The 21979-nt window shown below is 52.3% G+C and overlaps 1 protein-coding gene across 2 annotated transcripts in view; it reads right to left on the bottom strand.

The window, feature by feature from the left end:
• L3MBTL2 (L3MBTL histone methyl-lysine binding protein 2) overlaps window positions 1-21979 on the bottom strand; it is a 1258415-nt gene that overhangs the window by 565650 nt on the left and 670786 nt on the right. The window lies entirely within an intron of this gene.

Below are 21979 nucleotides of genomic sequence, written 5' to 3'. Positions count from 1 at the left end.
TTCCTCTCCGCTACAGGCACCAGTTCTATGGCGCCTTTCCCCAGCAGGGCTAGACTCTGCAAAGAGAGGTTCCCCGGTGGATTGTCGCGAGGCCTGTGCCGAAAGGGAAGACAGTAGCCGTGGGTTATGATCTCCAGAACCCACACATCTGAAGTAATGGCTTGCCACTCTACAAGATGCTGCGCCAGCCTTCCCCCAACCGGCGAACCATGGGACATGGCCGCATGACTCAGTGGGAGCGGCTGCGGCGTTACCTGAGGGCAAAGAGGCAACTGCCCGAGCGGCCTTGGCACCACGGGTACCCTGTCGTCCACCTCTGGTACCCCTGCGTTGGCCTCTTTGACTGCCAGCTCCTCTCGCTTTACTGAAGGACGAGTAATAGCGAAAGGAACCACCCCTCCACTGCTGTCCCCTAGGACGAAAAGGCGGAGGTTGGCGAACTGCAGCGCCCAACGACTTCGCTGCAGCTTTTGAGGTCTGTAACCTCTCAAGGCTCTCGTCAGCCTTGCTGCCAAAAAGGTGTTCACCGTCAAAGAGCATGTTGAGGAGCCGGGCCTGCACATCAGGAGCAAACCCTGACTTCCGCAACCACGCAAACCTGCGTATCACGGTGCTCGCCGCCATGGACCTACTGACGCAGTCAGCTAAGTCCAAACCCGACTGAACGGACTCACACATGGCGTCCTTACCATCCTGGACCATAGCAAGGAAACCATCCCGTTCGTCCCCTTCGGGAATATGTTCAGCCGCTAACGCAACACAGTTCCACAGAGTGTGTGTGAAACGAGACAAGGCACAAATGGAGTTGGCCGCCTGAAGCGCCATACCACCAGAAGAAAACACTTTCTTCGCCCAGCCATCAAAACGTTTGTCGTCCCTATCAGGAGGGATGGTAGGGTACGACGCCTGCTTTGCCTGGGCCGTGGCCGCCTGCACCACCAAACTCTCCGGAGTGGGGTGCCTGGTCAAGTAGCAGGGGTCGCTACTGGCTGGACGGTATTTTCGCGACAAGGATCTGCCCACCGCCGGGAGACTCTTCGGAGCAGTCCAAGCCACCGCCACCCTTCTCTGTAAAGCCATATGGAACGGCAGTACCGGGTCAGTTGGGGGACCAACATCAAGGATGTCCGTTAGATCATCCTGCACAAACTCCCCTGGGGGAGCAGACCATCCCAAGTACTCAGAAACCCTAGCCATAAGGCGCCGGTACGAGGAATCGGCATGAGAGCCAGGCTCAGGCCTACAAAACTCCACCTCCGGAGAGGTGTCCAGTCCACTGGCATCATGCAGTGACTGCCTCAAATCGTCAAAGTGACTATGGGCCGAGACAATTTCATCTGGAACCTGACTAGGAACCAGGCCATCAGAATCCTCATCCGCCTCTGAAATATATTCCAGGTGGCGAAAAGAAGGCACCCGAGAGTGCTTGCTCTTAACAAGAGCCTTCCTAGGGGGTTCCCCCGTGCCACGGGGTACCTCCGACACGAAAGGCGTCGAGCGAATCAGCGCCGAGAGAACAGGCATCGGCGCTGAGAGGATCGGCGTTGACGTCGAGGAAATCGGCGTCGACGTCAGATGCAGCGCCGCCAGCATCGGCGGCGTCGACACAGCCCTCGAAGCCGGAGCCCCGAGCGTGTTCTTCGACGACCTGAGCGTCGACGGCCTCGACGAATTCCTCGGAGCCGGAGCCTCGAGAAAGCCTGTCGACGCCCTCGACGCCTCAGACGTCGATGTCTTCCTCGAATACCTCACAGGTGCACATGGTCTCGTGTCGAGGACCGGGACCTGGAACGGGTACGTCGAGAACGAGTCTCCTTGTCCGAACGGGACCTCTCCCGTGACTCGTGCCGACCACTCTTGCGAGCGGTGTCTCTCGACCTCTCACGACCGACCCCACTCTGGGGCGCGGACGGCTTAGTACCCTGCGACTCAAGAATCGCCAGCATTTTCTTCCCGAAGGAAGCCCATTCCTCTGGCGTCGCACGGCTGGTGGGGTAAGCGACGTGCCGGGCAGAGTCCTCCGAAGAGGACCTAGAAGACGACCGGTGTCGGCGCTTCCGAGAATGCCTCGAAGAGGCTGAGGAGTGGCGAGACCGACTCCTAGAAGGAGACCCACGAGACTTCCGACGATGACGCGGAGAGTCACCCCTCGAATCATCCGTCGAAAGCCCCGCAGACTTCGACTTCCGGGGCTTGGACACCCGACCTACCGACAACTTCATCTTACGTTCGCGTAAGGCTTTGGACGTGAGCGACTGGCAGTCGATACAGTCATCCGTGTCGTGGGCCTCCCTGAGGCACCAGAGGCAGATGTTGTGCGAGTCCGTCACCGACATCTTGGACCCACACTCCCCGCATTTCTTGAAGCCCGGACGCGGGTTCGAAGACGAAGTAGAAGACATCTTCACACGAAGGATTGTCACAAAAACGAAAAGGTTCGAAGAACCGAGAAGAACAGAACTCCAAAGAGTCGAGGCGTTAACTGAGATTCACGAAGCAACACGTTCGCGGAAAAAACGGAACTGAGGCTACGGGTGTCATGCGTCCTACTTATCACATCGGATGACGTCGGAGGAGGTCCTCGACGACGGCACATCGACATCATCGACGCAGGACGTAGACGCCGAAAAAAGTTTCCGAAGCAGCACAGCTGTGGTGATTACATGTCATAGATATGGAATACGTCGGAGGACCCAATCCCCTCGAACTGGAGATCTCTGTCCCGCCGTGTCTCGCCGCCATTGGGCCTTCGCTGGGCCCTGTTCTCATTGTGGCCTGACCAGGTGCCTCCCGTCGGACTCGCTGTTGGCTGCTCTGCCCCTGGCACCCTGGGGCACACACTACACTTGTGGGCCGGCTCGCTCCTGCCACGGCCCCACCAGACAATCCTTTCCGCTGGGGGCCTAAGCCGCTGATGACCGAGGCGCGTCAGCGGCCCTTCTGCGGCCGCAGAGGGCCTGGGCTGCCTGGCGCGAGCCGGCGGGGACAGCTGTCGCGCCCTCACGGGATCTCTTCAATACCTGACTCACTGGCTGGACTGACCAAGCTTTTGTTGTGCCTGCGGCAGCCCGTTACGCCGCCGGAGCCCACTCCCTTCATCCTGCTACCTCACCCTCTGGTTCCGGCCATGTCGAGTCGCTCCAAAGGATCTGCTAAAGGGGGTGCCATGGACAAATTCACTAAAACGGTCCCTCGACCGGAGGCGGGCCACACGTCACCTCCGCAGGAAGAACTTGACAACGACCCTAATCTGGGGATGGCAGCGCCAGACCTCACTGCCATGATGGAATCAATGGGTAAAAACGTTGCCTCCTTTCATGAGAAGCTTGACGATATCAATGCGAATGTCGCCTCGCTCAAGACCCGTGTAGACCAGGCTGGATCTAGAATCACTGAGGCTGAAAACCGGATCTCCACTAATGAAGATGCGATACACATACTTCAGGACACTGTGGCCACCTTATCGCGCAACATGAAGAGTGTTAAAGCAAAATGCGATGACTTTGAGTCCCGCTCTCGCAGAAACAACCTTCGCATCATTGGGGTCCCTGAAACTGCCCTGAAGGGGCGAATGGAAGATGAAGTCGAACAACTAATCAAGGACTTGCTGGGGGATCCGGACCTCCCCCCTTATTTCACAGTGGAGCAGGCTCACCAGGCCCTTGTCCCGCGACCTAGACCTGGCGACAGCCCAAGACCCATTATAGGCAAGATTCTTAATACAGGCACCTCATCCTTCGCCTGTCACAGGAGAAAGGTGAGCTGCGCCTGGAGTCTCACACCATCAGAATCTTCCCAGACTTTTCGGTGGCGGTGCAGCAGGAGAGACGTCAATTCCTTGGCGTCAAGAAAATGCTCAGGGAACGCAATGTACCATATGCCATCTTATTCCCGGCTCGTCTTAAACTCACTCATAAGGGCAAACTGTACTTTTTCACCGCCCCTGACGAGGCGGTGAAATTCATTGAGATGCAAATACCGCTTCAGGGCTCTGGAGACGGCTGAGTGGACGCTAATCAATTGTGAATGGCACGGACTGTGGACATTTATTGAACTTGTTTACTTAATCTGCACTGTGGTACTGGTAAGGCTGCTCTGTTTATTGTAACGTTCTGCGCCTGCGATGACCCACGCCCCTGCAGTCCTTACGAGCTGCAGCGTTAATGTGCACATCCTTATTGGCGTGTCTGCGACGCACTCCACAGAGCTAGTCTCGCATTGTTCTGTTGTCCTACCTCAATCTCTGTCTTCCTGTTGTTCTAATGCAGGTCTTTAATCTCTCAGCGATATACCCTGCTCCCCGCATATGGGATGTAGGGATGTACGATATTTGACTGTCGAAACTGTTTTGGTTTATTTCGGAACCGCAGGGGCTCGTGTGCAGTCCCCGATTACCTGCTCCGCGGGCGGGGCCTGTGTCATGTGTCCGCCACCACTGTTCGTTTCGCAACTGAGCCATTTGGCTCCAAGCGTGCTAGTGCACCGCAACGGCGCACCCCATTGCGATTGCACTGTTTTTTTTCAAATCTTTGGTATGTGTTGGCCCGAGTTGGGCGTCGGGGCAGACTGGGCCAGGTTGGGGACGGCCCAACTGCGCGCTGTTAAGGGTGGGTGATGTTCACACTGCTGATATATGGTTAGTGGTGAGGGTGGGGGGTGGGAAAGGGTTTGTTCTACAAAAAGGCACACAAGGTTTCGCGGCGCGCATGCTGAAGGGCCACCTGCCCACTTGCTGTTCCAACTTTGGGAGCTCATACCATCACTGGAGCTGGGATGTTCACTGATTTGTGGGTACTGTATCTGTAGATACCTACCTTTGAAATGGCTACTGTCATAATGTCCTGGAATATTCGGGTGTTGAGCAACCACACTAAGGCCCGTAAGATCGTTGCATATGCCATCAGACACAATTGCAAGATATTGCTTCTACAAGAGACACACTCCGAGGGACTCATTCCGAGGGCTGTTGCCCCATCATGGGATTCTGGGAGGTTCTTTACCTCTTACTCCACACAATCTAGGGGCGTTCTCACAATGATCCACAAATCAATCAAGTTTGTGCTGCATAAAAGCTATGTCGATCCTGAGGGTCGTTATGTTATATTACACTGCACACTGGTCAATAAAGAGTACTTGCTGGTCAACACTTACTGTCCCAACGTAGATTCTCCGGAATTCTTTGACACTGTAAATACCATACTGCTGGGCTTCGTGGGGGTGCAGATCATATGGGGGGTGGGAGGATCTGAACTTTATACTGGACACTGCCCTGGACAGGCACCCAGAGTTCTGTCTGGTGCAGCGTGCAGGCTGCATGGCCACATGCAGTCGCTCAACATTTGTGACGCCTGGAGAACACTTCACCCCCAGCAGCGGGATTACACCTATTACTCCTCTGTACATGATAGTTCGTCCAGGATAGATCTGTTTTTGATCTCTAGAGAGGTCATGGGTAGGGTGGAAGATACACGCATTTTGCCCCGCACATTCTCGGATCACACTCCAATCACATTGTCCTTAGGACTGGGAATTCCCATCCCAACACTCTGCACCTGGCGCTTTAAGTCCGAAGCTTTAAAAGACATTGTGTTTAAATCTGAGATACTAGCTGACATTGAGTCCTTCTTTGAGCTTAACTCTCTTCAGGACACGTCCGCTGCGGTCAGATGGGAGGCCTTTAAAGCTTACATTAGGGGTATGTCTATCTCCCGGGAGGCGGGGGTGCTGAAAACTATTAGAGCCGCTCTTGAGCGATCTGAGGCCAAACTGAAAAGGTTGGAGCAATGTTGCTCCTCCGGGACTGACCCCACCACTCTGGCCCAAAATCTCTGATGAGCTCCAGGTATTTTACACTCTATGTCAGGGCTGGGGCAGGTCTGGGGGTAAATGCCCTTATGGTTAGCCTGGGGGGCAGACCAGCAACCAGAAAGCACTCCACCAAGTACTCCAGGCGTGTTCTCCACCCTTTTTGTAGGACCGTGGTCCAGGGATGGAGAACAGCCCGGGAACTACATTTCCCAGCAGGCCGCTTGGGTCTGCTCGGGGGAAGATTGCCACGCCCCCGACCGCGCCCGCATCAGCGCACATGCGCGAGCCGCGCCCGTGGGGAGCCGCTCGCAATTCTGACCGGCGTCCTGGAAAGACGTGTTCTCAGGAGCTCCGGAGGCAAGCTTACGCGGGGCGATTCCGCCCGACGCCTGCAAACCCCAGGCCCCGCGTACAAGGCGAGATAAGTACAAATCCTTACCTTGCGTTTCATACCCGAGGGGGGCCACGCAGTAGAAGCGGCGCAGAAACCCACCAGCCCACAGCGAGCCGGAGCGCAAAACTCTAGAAGGGAGAGTTATAACGTCCCTAACCACGCATGAGACTCCACGCATGAGACTCGAACTAACAATGCCCGCATGTTTTAATGTGCTCAAAAGGATAGTCGCATGACTCCGGAGCGGCGATTCTCGCCGTGCAGGGTACTCAAAGCCACTAACCAATCACGCGCACAGCGCGCACTGGTATTGACTCTAATTTTGCTCTTGCAGAGAGACTGGAAACCCAGGAGAAGTTTGTGGCCAATCAACACAAAAAGGCCAGAAAAGCTGTGGACTCAGGCAGAAACCGAAGCTAAGTACATTATTGCTTTGGGGCGATTCCCATTGGTACTGCATGAAGTAAATGCAGGTTTGGGTGGGAATTTGGGCAATTGCTATAGATGCTGCATGAAGTAATGCAGGTTTGGAATCCCGCATGCTGCAATGTGGGGGCTAATCTAAAGTCAAAGAGTTTACTTGCGATGTCCTGGTGAGGGGCTCCAGTACAAAAGCCCGAGGTGAACTCAAGCATTCAGTGAAGGAGTGAGTGGTGAGAGCAGGAGTGCATGGGCGGCGAATTCATGGAACAGGAGCCGAGGAGCATGTAACCCTGCCATTCCCCCTTCCCATCCAGAACCTCTACCTAAACCCTTTTCCGGTGTTCCTAACTCCCTTACCTATCCAACCAACGGACCCTAACCCTCTTTCCCCGAAGGGTCAAGGTTGCCTGTGCTGTCTATCTCCAGGTACTGCGACCTAACGGGGGTGGAGGCGTTTTAGCTGCGTTGTGCTGCCTCTGCGCCTGGAAGAAGCAAGTACTGACAGAATTGCGAGCCCAAGTATTGTGTAGGCGCCCAGGCAGCACAACCATGGCGGACGTGGTAACGCTGCTCCAAGGACTAAAGGCAGAGCTGGCGGCAACTAGGCAGGATTATCAGACCCTGGCGGGGCAGGTACATACCTTAACGGTGCAAAACCAGGCCCAGGCCACTCCCTTACCCAGAGCCCCCCCACCAGTCCCGGTACAGGTACAGGTAGCTACTGAACCATCACTACCCTTGGCAACTCCGGAACGATACCATGGAGACCCTCAGACCTTTAATCAGTTCATTATGCAGTGTCAGTTGCATTTTTTTACCAAACCTGTTGTGTTCCGGACAGCTCAGGCTCGTACGGCATTCGTGATTTCCTATCTCACCAGGGATGCTGCTTCATGGGCCACGCCGCTAGTCCGCAAGAATGATGACTTGCTCTACAGCTGGGAAACCTTCCTGGAGGAGTTTGGTAGGATATTCAATCGTAGGGCCACTTCATTGCTTAAGGATAAGGAGTTGATAACTCCAAGACAAGGAAACACACAAAGATCTAGTCACTTACGTTACCACATTTAATCGACTGGCTATGGAAACGGATTGGCCGCAGGAGAAAAGGATGGCTTTGTTCTATCAGGGCCTTTGGGAGGAGCTCAAGGATCTGGTAGCTCAGGTGGACCCCCAGCCTGAAGATTGTTCAACTATGATCGATCTCGTTCTGCGATTAGATCAGAGACAGAATGTCCGGCGACAGGATCGACGCCGTTGGGAAAACAAACCGATGGTAAGATTGGACCAACAGAAGCCCATTCGGGTGTCAGACAAGGGGGCTGACGAACCAATGCAAATAGGTTACATTCGGGGACCCCTTTCCAGGGAAGAAAGGGAGAAGAGGAGAAAGGACAAATTATGTCTATATTGCGGAAAAGCCGGCCATTTCGTACGGGAATGTCCCAACAAACTACCCAAGGGGGGGCGTCGGGAAACGCGCTAGCTCGCCCATGAGGGTGGCAGGAGCGAGCAAAACGAAAAACACCCCCACACATGCTGGCAAACGTGCGCACAAATCTGATAACCCATGTGACCTTAGAAGGATGTCTGCAATGGCAGGGAAAGTGTGTTCCGGTGACCCTGATGGTATATTCCGGCGCCACAGGAAACTTTGTGGATGTGCAGGTGGCCAAGAGGTTGGGCCTCCCGGTAAATACGAAAACAGTTCCTGAAGAAGTGAAATCAGTAGACGGTTCGCCTTTAGTCTCTGGGCCAGTCACTCAGCAGACAATACCCTTGCAGTTGGAATGCAGTACAATACATCAGGAGGTGCTCAGTTTTGACGTCATCGCAGCTCCACAGTTTGGCTTCATCCTGGGACTCACTTGGTTGAGGCTCCACAATCCATCCGTCGACTGGAATGCCGGCACGGTCCAGTTCAACTCCAGTTATTGTCAGACACACTGTCAAATAAACCCACCAAAGCCTTTGACCCATTACGTGGGAAGCAGTGTGGTTGCAGGTTTGCCAGCAGAGTACGAGGGGTACAGGGATGTTTTTAGCAAGACAGCAGCCGAAACCTTGCCCCCGCACCGGCCCTTTGATTGCCGGATTGACCTTGAAGCAGGTGCAGTGCTACCCTGCAGTCGGATATACGCCCTCACCGAAGCCGAAAACAGGTATTTGAAAGACTACATAGAATCCAACTTAGCCAATGGTTTCATCAGGCACTCCACATCCCCGGTTTCTTCCCCCCTATTCTTCGTCCCCAAAAAGACCGGAGACCTAAGAACTTGCATAGACTACAGGGCAATAAACAAAATAACCATCAAGAATCATTACCCCTTGCCCCTGATACCTGTGCTGTTGGACCAGGTACGTGGATCTACCGTCTATACCAAATTGGACCTCAGGGGGGCCTACCATCTAGTGAGAATTCGCAAAGGGGATGAATGGAAGACAGACTTTCGGACCAAGTTCGGCCTCTATGAATATCAGGTCATGCCGTTTGGGTTGTGCAATGCACCAGCGGCATTCCAGCATTTCCTGAACGAAGTTCTGCATGGGTATCTGGACGTGTTCACCATAGTCTACATCGATGACATCTTGATTTACTCTCAGAACTCGGAAGAACATCGGAAACACGTCCGAGCGGTACTACAAAGGCTACGTGAACATCATCTATATGCTAAGCTCGAGAAATGTGAGTTCCATCAGACTACGATCGAGTTCCTTGGGTTCATTCTGTCACCACAGGGGGTCATTATGGACAAAAAAAAGGTGCATTCCATCATAGACTGGCCTCCCCCGAAATCAGTCAAAGACCTCCAATCTGTTCTTGGCTTTGCTAACTTTTACCGTCGCTTCATAGATGGCTTCGCGAAAAAGGTGCAACCCATTACCAGGCTTCTACGGAAAGGGGTCCCGTTCTCGTGGGATGAGAAAGCTGCGGAGGGGTTTGAGGCTCTAAAGAAAGCGTTTGTCACCGCTCCAGTACTAAAGCACCCAGACCCGACCAAACCATACGTCATCGAGACCGACGCCTCTAGTTATGCAGTGGGGGCGATCTTATCACAGAGGGACGAAAACGGGCAATTACATCCAGTCGCCTACTACTCACGGATGTTACTCCCAGCGGAGCAAAATTACGCCATAGCCGACAAGGAACTGTTGGCAGTAAAAACAGCGTTCGATGAGTGGCGTCACTATCTTTTGGGGGCACAACACACCGTGACTATTTACAGCGACCACCGTAATTTGCAATTCTTAAAATCAGCCAGAGCCCTCAGTCCCAGGCAACTCAGATGGGCGATGCAGTTCTCGGAATATGATTTCATGATAACTTACCGCCCAGGAGCAGAAAATCGAAAAGCAGATATACTTTCAAGATACCCCGAACCAAGCTTCGACCCTGAGACAAGAAAAGAAGAGCCCAGACCTATGGTGGATCCGGATCGCGTCATTGGGAGTGTAACTGTGGATTCTATGTTTGACAATATTAGGGCAGCCATGTCTGCTCAGCAACTGGCTCAATGGGAAATGCAAGGCGGAGACCAGTCGGTGAAAGAAGGACTACCGTTCTACAAAACCACACTATTTCTACCTACAGCACCACTACGTCAACAAGCAATACAATGGTGCCACGACTCCCCGTTTGTAGGCCATCCTGGAACAGCAAAGACCATAGAACTGGTGAAACGCCATTTTTGGTGGCCAACCATTAGTAAGGACGTCCAGCTATATGTCACCGCATGTGAAGTGTGTCTCAGAAACAAATCCGATCACCAAAAGCCAACTGGACCCCTACAACCATTACCTACGCCACCTACCCCATGGCATACTGTGTCGATGGATTTGATAGTTGAACTACCCCTGAGTAACGGGTTTACGGCAGTTTTTGTTGTGGTAGACTATCTTACCAAGATGGCGCACTTCATACCCTGCAAAGGAACCCCATCAGCAAGCACACTGGCCACCCTGTTTTCGCAACATGTAATTCGTCTGCATGGATTACCATACGGGATCGTCTCAGACCGAGGACCGCAATTTACATCAAGGTTCTGGCGAGCATTCTGCAAATCAGTTGGGATTGACGTACGTTTGTCCACTGGCTATCACCCGGAAACTGATGGTCAGACGGAGAGACTGAACCAGACTCTAGAACAATATCTTAGATGTCTCACCCAAGGAAAAGAGAATGACTGGGCGGACGTCATCTGGCTCGCCGAACTCGCATACAATGATGCAGTGCACTCCTCCACTAAAACAACACCATTCTACAGCCTGTATGGTTAACACCCTCTTTTCAACCAGTACCCTAAGATAACATACCCGAAGTGCCTGCAGTAGTGGAAAAGCAGAAAAGGCTAAAAGAAATCTGACAAGCTGTCCAACGCAATCTGGTCGCAGCCAAGCAAGCCTACAAGCATCACGCTGACAAGAAAAGGCGAACCGGTCCCATGTACCACGTCGGGGATAAGGTATGGCTCTCTACACGAAACATTCATCTACAAGGCTCACGCAAATTTATCCCTCGCTTCATAGGGCCGTTTCCAATCGAGGCGCTGGTTGGTTCAGTGGCCGTCAAGTTGACACTTCCCCCACACATGAAGATACATCCAGTGTTCCATATTGCCTTGGTGAAACCGGCCCCTGCCTTCATGAGAACTAGAAAACCCCCACCCATTATGGTAGACGGCCACCCCGAGTTTGAGGTCAACACTATCCTGGACTCTAGTATTCGACACAAGAAACTATGTTATTTGGTGGATTGGGTGGGATATGGTCCCGAGGATAGATCTTGGGAGCCCGCTGAAAATGTCCATGCTCCTCGACTCCTCTGCCAGTTTCATCTGCGGCACCCTCATAAACCAGGGCCTGCTGGAGGGAGGGGGAGTACTGTCAGGGCTGGGGCAGGTCTGGGGGTAAATGCCCTTAAGGTTAGCCTGGGGGGCAGACCAGCAACCAGAAAGCACTCCACCAAGTACTCCAGGCGTGTTCTCCACCCTTTTTGTAGGACCGTGGTCCAGGGATGGAGAACAGCCCGGGAACTACATTTCCCAGCAGGCCGCTCGCCGCTTGGGCCTGCTCGGGGGAAGATTGCCACCCCCCCCGACCGCGCCCGCATCAGCGCACATGCACGAGCCGCGCCCGTGGGGAGCCGCTCGCAATTCTGACCAGCGTCCTGGAAAGACGTGTTCTCAGGAGCTCCGAAGGCAAGCTTACGCGGGGCGATTCTGCCCGACGCCTGCAAACCCCAGGCCCCGCGTACAAGGCGAGATAAGTACAAATCCTTACCTTGCGTTTCATACCCGAGGGGGGCCACGCAGTAGAAGCTGCGCAGAAACCCACCAGCCCACAGCGAGCCGGAGCGCAAAACTCTAGAAGGGAGAGTTATAACGTCCCTAACCACGCATGAGACTCCACGCATGAGACTCGAACTAACAATGCCCGCATGTTTTAATGTGCTCAAAAGGATAGTCGCATGACTCCGGAGCGGCGATTCTCGCCGTGCAGGGTACTCAAAGCCACTAACCAATCACGCGCACAGCGCGCACTGGTATTGACTCTAATTTTGCTCTTGCAGAGAGACTGGAAATCCAGGAGAAGTTCGTGGCCAATCAACACGAAAAGGCCAGAAAAGCTGTGGACTCAGGCAGAAACCGAAGCCAAGTACATTATTGCTTTGGGGCGATTCCCATTGGTACTGCATGAAGTAAATGCAGGTTTGGATGGGAATTTGGGCAATTGCTATAGATGCTGCATGAAGTAATGCAGGTTTGGAATCCCGCATGCTGCAATGTGGGGGCTAATCTAAAGTCAAAGAGTTTACTTGTGATGTCCTGGTGAGGGGCTCCAGTACAAAAGCCCGAGGTGAACTCAAGCATTCAGTGAAGGAGTGAGTGGTGAGAGCAGGAGTGCATGGGCGGCGAATTCATGGAACAGGAGCCGAGGAGCATGTAACCCTGCCATTCTCCCTTCCCATCCAGAACCTCTACCTAAACCCTTTTCCGGTGTTCCTAACTCCCTTACCTATCCAACCAACGGACCCTAACCCTCTTTCCCCGAAGGGTCAAGGTTGCCTGTGCTGTCTATCTCCAGGTACTGCGACCTAACGGGGAGGGAGGCGTTTTAGCTGCGTTGTGCTGCCTCTGCGCCTGGAAGAAGCAAGTACTGACACTCTAGCTACCAGCAAAGTTCATTATTTCAAACGCCCGCAGGCCGCTAGGAAATATGGGGAGGGGGACAGGCCCGGTAAGACACTTGCGACACTTGTGAGGGGGGATTTGGGCCGTACGCAGATCACTTCCATCAAAGATCGGAATGGTGACGCTCAATGGGCGGACCATCGAATACTGGATATATTTACCGAGTTCTATAGATCCCTTTACTCCCAGCCCGTAGAGCATACTGAACAACATATGCGAGAACTCCTCGACCAGATCCCTACCACGGAAATTTCCCCACAGACCCGGGACCAGTTGGATGCCCCGTTTACGCTAGACGAGATAGTATCGCCTATCCCAGACTTACCTATAGGCAAGGCGCCGGGACCTGACGGCCTCACTGCAGACTTCTACCGAGAGCGCGTAGCTATTCTGGCCCCCCGGCTGTTGGAGGTCTGGAATGAGGCACTCCGAGCCGCTATCCTTCCCCCTTCCATGCGGGAAGCGGCCATCACGGTACTGCTCAAACCAGGTAAACCTGAGGACAAGTGCGGGTCCTATAGACCTCTCTCCCTCATGAACCTAGACACAAAGATCTTTGCTAAGATCATTGCTAACCACTTTCTGCCCATTATGACGCACTTCGTACAAGAGGACCAAGCAGGCTTTGTCCCCGGCAGGTCCACCTCCCATAACATCAGGAGATTATTCAATGTCATGTCCCGTAGAGATCAAGACGTCCAGGCCGTAGCGGCTACGCTGGACGCTCAGAAGGCCTTCGATATGGTCTCTTGGAAATACATGTGGCTGGTCCTCGAAACAATGGGCATTGGCCCTAACATGATAGGGTTCATTAAACTATTATACACTTCCCCCCGTTGCGCGGGTACGAGTCAACTCACTAACATCCGAGATGTTCACGCTATTCAGAGGCACCAGACAGGGTTGTCCCTTCTCCCGAATCCTTTTCGTTTTGGTGATTGAACCGATGGCAGACTTTATCCGTGCACTTCACTCGCGTAAAGGAGTACAACTGGTTGACGATCCTGAAATAATATCTCTATATGCTGACAATGTCCTACTATGCGTCAGAGATTCCACAACCCATCTAGATCCCATACTGAGAGACATCACCCGGGTTGGCACCCACTCCGGATTTACGATTAACTATTCCAAATCGGAGATTTTCCCGCTCACTAAAGCTACCCTGCAGCCCACCACCGAGTATCCCCTGCACGGGGCCCCTGAAGATGTTAGATACCTTGGGGTGCAGATGTCCCTCACTAAGCCCACCTTGCTTGCCGATAATTACTCAGCTGTAGCACGAACAGTTGAGACCAAAATTTCACGATGGCGCACTCTTCCGTTGTCCGTCACTGGCCATCTATCCCTTATTAAAATGATCTTGCTCCCCAAGCTCTTATACACCTTTTGCAACATTCCTATATGGCCTGGGAGGGCTTACTTCACTAAATTGCATACGCTTTGTGCACAATTTCTCTGGCACTCTGGTGCGGTGCGCAAGAAGTGGACTGACATGGCACTTTTATACAAACGGGGTGGTATTGCTGCTCCAGACCTAGAACTATACTGGATCGCGGCCCAGGCCCAGAATGCTACTCATTGGTACCCGGGATCCCCAGTGCGCCCACATGTCAAACTGGATCGGCTTGCCTCCGCTGGTATTAACTTGATGTCCTTGATACTACATCGACGCTACACATCTGATTCCCCCGACCCCATTGCTGCGACTCTGTATGCCTGGTCACGTCTGCTACACCCGACAAGTGGGCCCTCCCCATATTACAAATGGCTTCCTGTGTGGGCCTTTCCTGGCCTGGAGCCCACGCTTGATACCGCTTTGACCCGACACTGGGGTGCACTGTGGTATCGGGCGCTGTCCGACTTCTATCCCGAAGGCAAATTCATAGGTCCACAAACTTGGAGACCGGGGCACACCAGATCCCCCCTAGAGACTCTTCAATACTACAGGCTTCGCGCCGTGTTCCGCATCATGTGGCCCTCCTTTCCGGATGAGCCCCCAGATAACCTGGCGATAGCCTACATCGCCAACTCGGGCCGTGCACGGGGCATCGTCTCTTCACTGTATCAAATCCTACAAGACATCATCCCCACTCCGGCTCTTGGGGCGCGCGACGGATGGTCCGCTGAACTGGGTCTAGAAATACCTGATGAATTGTGGGAGGACATGTGCTGCCACACACAAAATGTTTCCCTCAATTTCCGTTTTCGTGCCATATAAGCTTCTCAATAGGCTTTACTATACACCACGCAGGACATCGGGGTTTGCTCGCTCTGAGGTGCACCTCTGCCCGCGCTGCAGGGCAGTGGATGCTGATCACTTACGTATGTTCTGGACCTGTAACAAATTGTCCGATTTCTGGGACAGTGTCCTTCATACACTAAGTGCAGTAACTGAAACTGTAATTGATCCCGATACTTTGGCAGTTCTGTTTGGGGTCTGGAGGTCTGACGAAACTAAGCGCTTGAAAAAGTTTTTGAATATAAGTTGCATGATTGCCAAAAAATGTATACTTCAGAACTGGAAGCGCTCCTCCCCACTGGCCTCTCAGAAATGGCTGGGTATGCTCACATGGTGGCGGAACTGTTATGAGGAATACCTGACAATGCTGCCCGCCCAATCTCGCCCCAGGAACATCTGGAGCGAATTTAATACGTATCTCAACAATCAAAATGAGAACACGGCCGGGTCTGGCTTGTCTCCGGTCTCCATCCATGCACCGTGATCTCTGCTGTGTACTTCTGTATCTGTCGATGCTCTATAACCACTGTTGGAACTATATTCTGTAACCACTACGATGCTTTATGCTATGCTTGATTTCATTGTTTGTTGCCTTGAAGTATGTGCCTTTTGAACCTCTGCCGACAAAAATAAAAGTTTTAAAAAAAATAAAAAAGCTCTTTATTGGCTTGTAATTGGGTAAGAATTGTTTCACATTTCTGTCTCCATTTGTCCAATATAGCTATGGCTGGAGAATTTGGAGTGCTAGTTGACATTTTAAACTGGGATATGTTTTCTGCTTCACTCGCTTTCCTATATAGGGAAAGCCTCGGCCACATTACTTTGGCGTTTATGGACGTAAGTCCGAGCTCGAGTCTGATACAAGCCGTAGGGGTACTTCTTGGGATCTGCAAAATATAAGTCCAATATGTGTTTTCGCGCCAGGACCATGTCGCATAGGGACAGCCCAACATGGCTTCTCCACCAAATGCTTATGACGGTTAATCACCTTTGTTTTATAGAACTCCAAAGCTGGCTTTATGGTGAAATTCCCATACTTTTTGTTTATTACCAGTCCTTGTCCAGCTAAGAATTAAAATTTTCGTTTGATTTATAAAATCATTGGGTCATCATTTATATGTGAGTTTATTAGTACACCCAAATATCGGACCTCCAAAGTCATCTTGATTAAGTCCTGCCCTATGGTCCACTTGAATCTTTTTCTTGTCTGTCTTTTTGTACCTACTAGGTTTTGTAGGGGTAAGATTGCTGTTTTTGTAGTATTCATTTTCAGACCATTTTTGTCTGTGTATTGTTTTAGGGCTTGAAGGTTTCTTTGGAGCCGGATTGGAGTCATATCTACCAAACAACGTCATCTGCGTAAATCAGATGTTTTATTATCATTCCATTGATCTTTGGTGGAAGCGATCGCACTTCGTCTAACGGAATCCGCACATCAGCAATGAACAGGTTGAATAAAGTTGGCCCAAGTGGGCATCCTTGCTTGATGCCTCTTGAGGTTGTGATTGTTGATGTTAAGGTTCCGTTTTGGTCTAATCTCTATTTCTGTATTTGAATATAGTTCTTTAATGGCCGACAGCAGGTTAGGCAGGCAATTTAGCGATTTCATCTTCGTCCAAAGGAGCTCTCGATCAATGCTATTGAAGGCTTGGGCTAAATCCACAAAAGCTAAATAGATCTATTGCCTCCATTTTAAGCAAATTGATCAGAAAAATATTTAGACGAAGCCTGTTTGACGTATGCCAATTATGTTATTTTGTTTTATCCAATGTGTCAGCCTTTGGAGAAGTTGTGAGGCAAAGATTTTCCCCATAACATCTAACAAGGCTATGGGCATATAATTTAACGGATCCGTGCGTGAGCCTTTTTTAAATATATGCACTATTATAGCTCTTTTCCAGGACCTGGGGATCCTTTTCTCCATGGCGATGTTATTAAACAGTTCCGTGCAGAGGTTTGCCCGTTCTTCAGGATGTTGTTTTAGAGTTTCGTTCGTCAACCCATCGGGTCCCGTAGCTCTAGACGAGCTCAATTTCATGATGTTCTCTAAGAATTCTTCTTTAGTGAAGTGGAGATCATAAGGGCCCATTTTTTCGGACACATTATATTCTGTTGTCATTTTTTCGTAAATAGTGATTTATAATGATCTTTCCATTGAGCTTCGGATACCATGTTGGTTTGAATAGCATGCTGTGTAGACTCCATGTTGTTAATTACCTCCCAAAAGGACCGATTATTCTTTTGCTTCAAGATCTCAAGAATTTTTACTGAGTCTCTCTGAAGTATCAAGATTTTATGAGATTGCAACCACCTTTTCTATTTGGCTTTTATTTTCTTAATTTCAGTTTTATAGTTACATTCAGGATTCCTCTTCAATAACCTGATTGTTTTCCTTAATTCTCTTTTCTTAACAAGAAGTTCAAAGTCGTAGACATGTCTGTTTTTAAATTGGCTGTCCTTGTGTGGTCTTTTGGTTTCTAAATATTGTTGTAGAATTGCTGGATACTCAATTCGATCTTTGATTTTACAAGGTCTTGCCCCAAAGAGATCATCTGTAAATTCTATGATGATGTGTTTATTTAATCTAAGATGGTTCCTCCCTGGCATTATGTTGAGCAAGTGATTCCATTTTTTTCTTATAATTTGCCGTTTGGACTATCTCAATTTTAATCAAATAATGATTGCTATGTGTCGTCTGCACCACTTTCAAACTTTGAATTTTTCCTCTTCATTTTTCTGAGACGTAAAAGCGTAAAAGTAGTTAAAGATGGAATTGGACTTCTCTCGGCACCAGGTCGGATTCGGGGGAATATCACCCTCAATATTACCATTCAGAACAGACATGGAACAAGTTACTTACCTGTAACTGTTGTTCTCCAGCATGGGTCTGGCATGGATTCACATGCTCATGAATATTCCCCGTCGTCAGGCTGGGAATCCTCGGTAAAGAAAAAATCAGTATCAGTTTCGTTTCTGATCTGTCTTTCTCAGTAGTAACCAATCACTGATCTCTGGGTCATACTGCCCCCAGCCAATGACTGCCCTCTCCCTAAGCCCCGCCTCTGGCAGCCATCCTCAGATTTGGTAGCACGCAAAGTGGCAGTATGACCAAGTGAAGAGCCGCAGAGGGGTAGGCGGGAGGGTTCGCATGTGAATCCATGCCAGACCCATGCTGGAGAACAACAGATACAGGTAAGTAACTTGTTCCTTCTCCAGCATGGGATCTGGCATGGATTCACATGCTCATGAATATAAGAATACATAGCAGTACACACATGCACAACCACGGGAGGTGGCAACGCTCAACATTAAGCATTACATCCAAGACTCAACATTAAGCAATTCTTACCTCCTCACCAGGCTCACCTTAGGCGAGCAGGTTGCGCAGCACTGCTTGGCCGACCCTGGACTCCTTCCTGGAGTCCCGATCGACGCAGTAAAATCTCGTGAAGGTGTGCGTCGACCTCCACGTAGCAGCCCTGCAGATGTCCAGCAGGGGCACATCAGAAAGGAACGCCGTGGTAGCAGCGATCGCTCTGGTCGAATGGGCTCTCGGACGGCCGGGCAGCGGTCGGTTCGCCAACCGGTGGCAGTGTATGATGCAGCCGGAGAGCCATCTGGAAATGGAAGTCTTCGAGAGAGCCTTCCCTTGATTCACAGACCCAAAGTTCAGAAACAGCTGTGACGTCTTCCGAAAACTCTTCGTGCGGTCCACGTAGAACTTCAGCGCTCTAGCTACATCCAGCGAGTGCAAAGTCCTCTCGGCCGGCGTCGAAGGCGACAGGAAGAAAACTGGTAACACCAAGGGCTCGTTGAGGTGGAAGTCCGACGGCACCTTGGGCATGAAGGAGGGGTGCGTCCTCAGTACCACCCTCGTGTCATGAAAAGTCAAGTATGGAGGCTTGCAAGATAGGGCCTGGATCGAACCCACACGTCGTGCGGAGGTGATAGCCACGAGGGACGCTGTCTTCCATGACAGGAACTTCAAAGGTGCCGAATGCATGGGCTCGAATGGGTCCCCCATGAGCCTGGTCAGCACCACATTAAGCTCCCACGCCGGGGCAGGAGCCTTCACCGGCAGGAACAATCGGAATAGTCCCTTCATAAATTCCTTCACCAGGCGATGAGACCACAAGGACGCCCGTCCCATAGTCCTGGTATATCGGGAGATGGCAGCCAGATGTATTTTGATGGAGGCGTGAGCCAGTCCAGCTTTGGCCAGCGACAGTAGGTACGGCAGTACTTGAGGGGCCGTAATCCGCAGAGGGTTAATCTTCTGTGCACGGCACCAGACAGAGAACCCCTTCCACTTATGACCGTAACACTTGAGAGTTGAGGACGCCCTGGCTTTTGCAAGAACCTCTCTGCAGTCAGCCGGGATATCGTACCCTCCAAATTCTAGTGCTGCAGGAGCCAGGCCTGCAAGTTCAGCAACTCCGGGTCGTGATGAAGAATGGCGCCTCCTTCTCTGGAGAGAAGATCTGCGTCCGCCGGCAGCTTAACTGATGGGGATGTTGACAAGTCCAGAAGGTCCACGAACCAGATCTGCCTCGGCCACGCCGGTGCGAAGAGGATCATTCTGCACCTGGACTTCTTGAGCTGGTTGATGAGACGCAGCAGCAACGGAAACAGAGGGAACGCGTATAGAAACAGGCCGTCCCAAGGGAATGAGAAAGCGGGAACCTGCTGGCGAACCTCTGGCACTTGGAGTTTGTCGCCGTCGTGAAAAGGTCGATCCGGGGTTTGCCCCATCGCAGAAAGAGCTGATCCACCTGGTCCTGACATAATTCCCACTCGTGGCACGAGCGCAGCTGCCTGCAGAGTGAGTCGGCGATGGTGTTTTTTATTCCTGCCAAGTGGAAGGGAACCAGAAATATCCCCTGGGCGACGGCCCAGTGCCACAGATCCTGGGCCTCCTTGGATAGGGCTGGGGATCTGGTGCCTCCCAGCTTCCGTATGTAGAACATTGTGGTGGTATTGTCGGTGAAGATCCTTACCACCTTGTCCTTGAGGGACGGAAGGAACGACTTGAGCGCTTAGAACACTGCTCGAAGTTCCAGAATGTTGATGTGGAGAGTCTTCTCCTCCGGGAGCCAAAGGCCTCTTGCGTGGAGATCTCCGGTGTGGGCCCCCCAACCCTCCAGAGAGGCGTCCGTCGTCACCGTCTCCTGAAACGCCGGGGTCTGAAAGTACATTCCTGTAGTGAGGTGCGCACGGGTACCCCACCATAGGATCGCCCGACGGAACTCCTCGTCGAGAGGGATCCTGTCTTCGAAGCAGCCCGTCGCCTGAAACCAGCGGGCGTCGAGGAACTCCTGTAGCGGACGCATCCGAAGTCTGCAAAGGGGTACAAGGTAGATGCATGAGGACATCATCCCGAAGAGGCACTTGTTGGACCTTACCATGGCCACGTCCGTAGCTAGCAGGCGCCCCACCTTGCCCAGAATGGCCTTCGTCCTCTCCTCCGACGGGCAGGCCAATTGCCCCACTGTATCGAGCTTCGCTCCCAGAAACAGTGCTACTTGCGACGGAACCAGATGGGATTTGGGGTAGTTGATGGCGAATCCCAGTTCCGTGAGCAGCCGGACGGTCCTCGCTGTGTGCTCGACAGCGAGTTCTCTTGTCCTTACCCGGATTAGCCAGTCGTCCAGGTAGGGGTAGACGTCCCTGAACCACGAACCTGAGAAACTTTCTGTGTCCTTTTAGAATGGAGATGTGGAAGTAAGCATCCTCCAGGTCCAACGACGATAGGAAGTCGCCCTCCTCGAGCTGTCCCAGTACGTGCTGGAGGGTGACCACCCTGAATTTCTGCGCCTTGATGTACTTGTTTAACCAACGCAGGTCCAGGATGGGGCGCCAGCCGCCTGTCTTCTTTCTGACGAGGAAGTACCTTGAGTACACTCCGGAGCCCCGGAGCCTCCTGGGGACGAGCTCGATGGCACCTTTCTTGAGCATCGCCCTTACCTCCAACAACAGTTGAGGGACGTGATTCTCCTTCCTGGCCACGGGAGGAATGCAAGGACACTTCTTTTGGAATTCCAGCGAGTGCCCGTTGGCCAGGGTGTCCAGCACCCAACGGTTGGTGGAGATGGACTCCCACACGCTGACGAACTTCATCAGCCGGCCTCCCACCGGGGTACTTCGGTAGGGGCCCGACGCCACAGCCGGTTCAGTCTTGCTTGGAGGAGGCCTTGCCGCCTTGGCCTCCTTGAAGACGATGATGGGATCCCCCCTGCTTGCCGCAACCTCTGTAGGTCTCCTGGGACGAGGAGCGGGCCGCCTGTCGGTATGTAGAAGAGCCACCGCTGGATCCCTTGGAGGCACCCTATGTGCCTCCGGAGCTCTGAAAGGGCCGTCGTCGTTGAAGTACCCCTAGGCCCCGGGCCATCTCCGAGTCGGTCTTGATGGCCTGGAGAGACTCGTCCACCGTCTTCCCAAAAAGGTTGTTGCCGTCGAACGGCATATCCAACACTCTGGTCTGGACGTCCTGGCGAAAGTCTGTCACCTTGAGCCATCCTCGTCGTCAGAGGCAAACCCCGTTGCACAGTTGGCGAAATCCGGTATCGGCAATGTCTGTTGCCACCGTTATGGCGTGATCTGACGCCACCTCTCCTTCCTGCAGAATTTGTAGGACCTCCGCCCTCTTGTCGTCCGGTATGAAGTCTAGCAGGGGAGCTATCTTGAACCAAAGCTCCCTGTCGTAGCGGGCCACGATCGCTAAGGCATTGGCCGCCTTAATCGTCGTCGCCGCCGATGAGATGACTCGTCGTCCCATGGAGTCCAACTTCTTGCCCTCGCTGTCTGGCGGGGAAGTGGAAGTTGAAGCTGCCGCACCCGCTGCTTTCTTCTTGGCCGCTGCCGAGACGACAGAGTCCGGCGTGGGCTGGGCCCTGAGGCACAAGGGGGCGGCATTGGGGACTC

Source organism: Ambystoma mexicanum, chromosome 3q (assembly GCF_040938575.1).
Source record: "Ambystoma mexicanum isolate Mex_15411 chromosome 3q, UKY_AmexF1_1, whole genome shotgun sequence".
In the NCBI taxonomy this organism is placed as follows: domain Eukaryota; kingdom Metazoa; phylum Chordata; class Amphibia; order Caudata; family Ambystomatidae; genus Ambystoma; species Ambystoma mexicanum.
The sequence above is the reverse complement of the archived record's forward strand: the minus strand, read 5'-3'. Positions and strand labels throughout refer to the sequence as shown.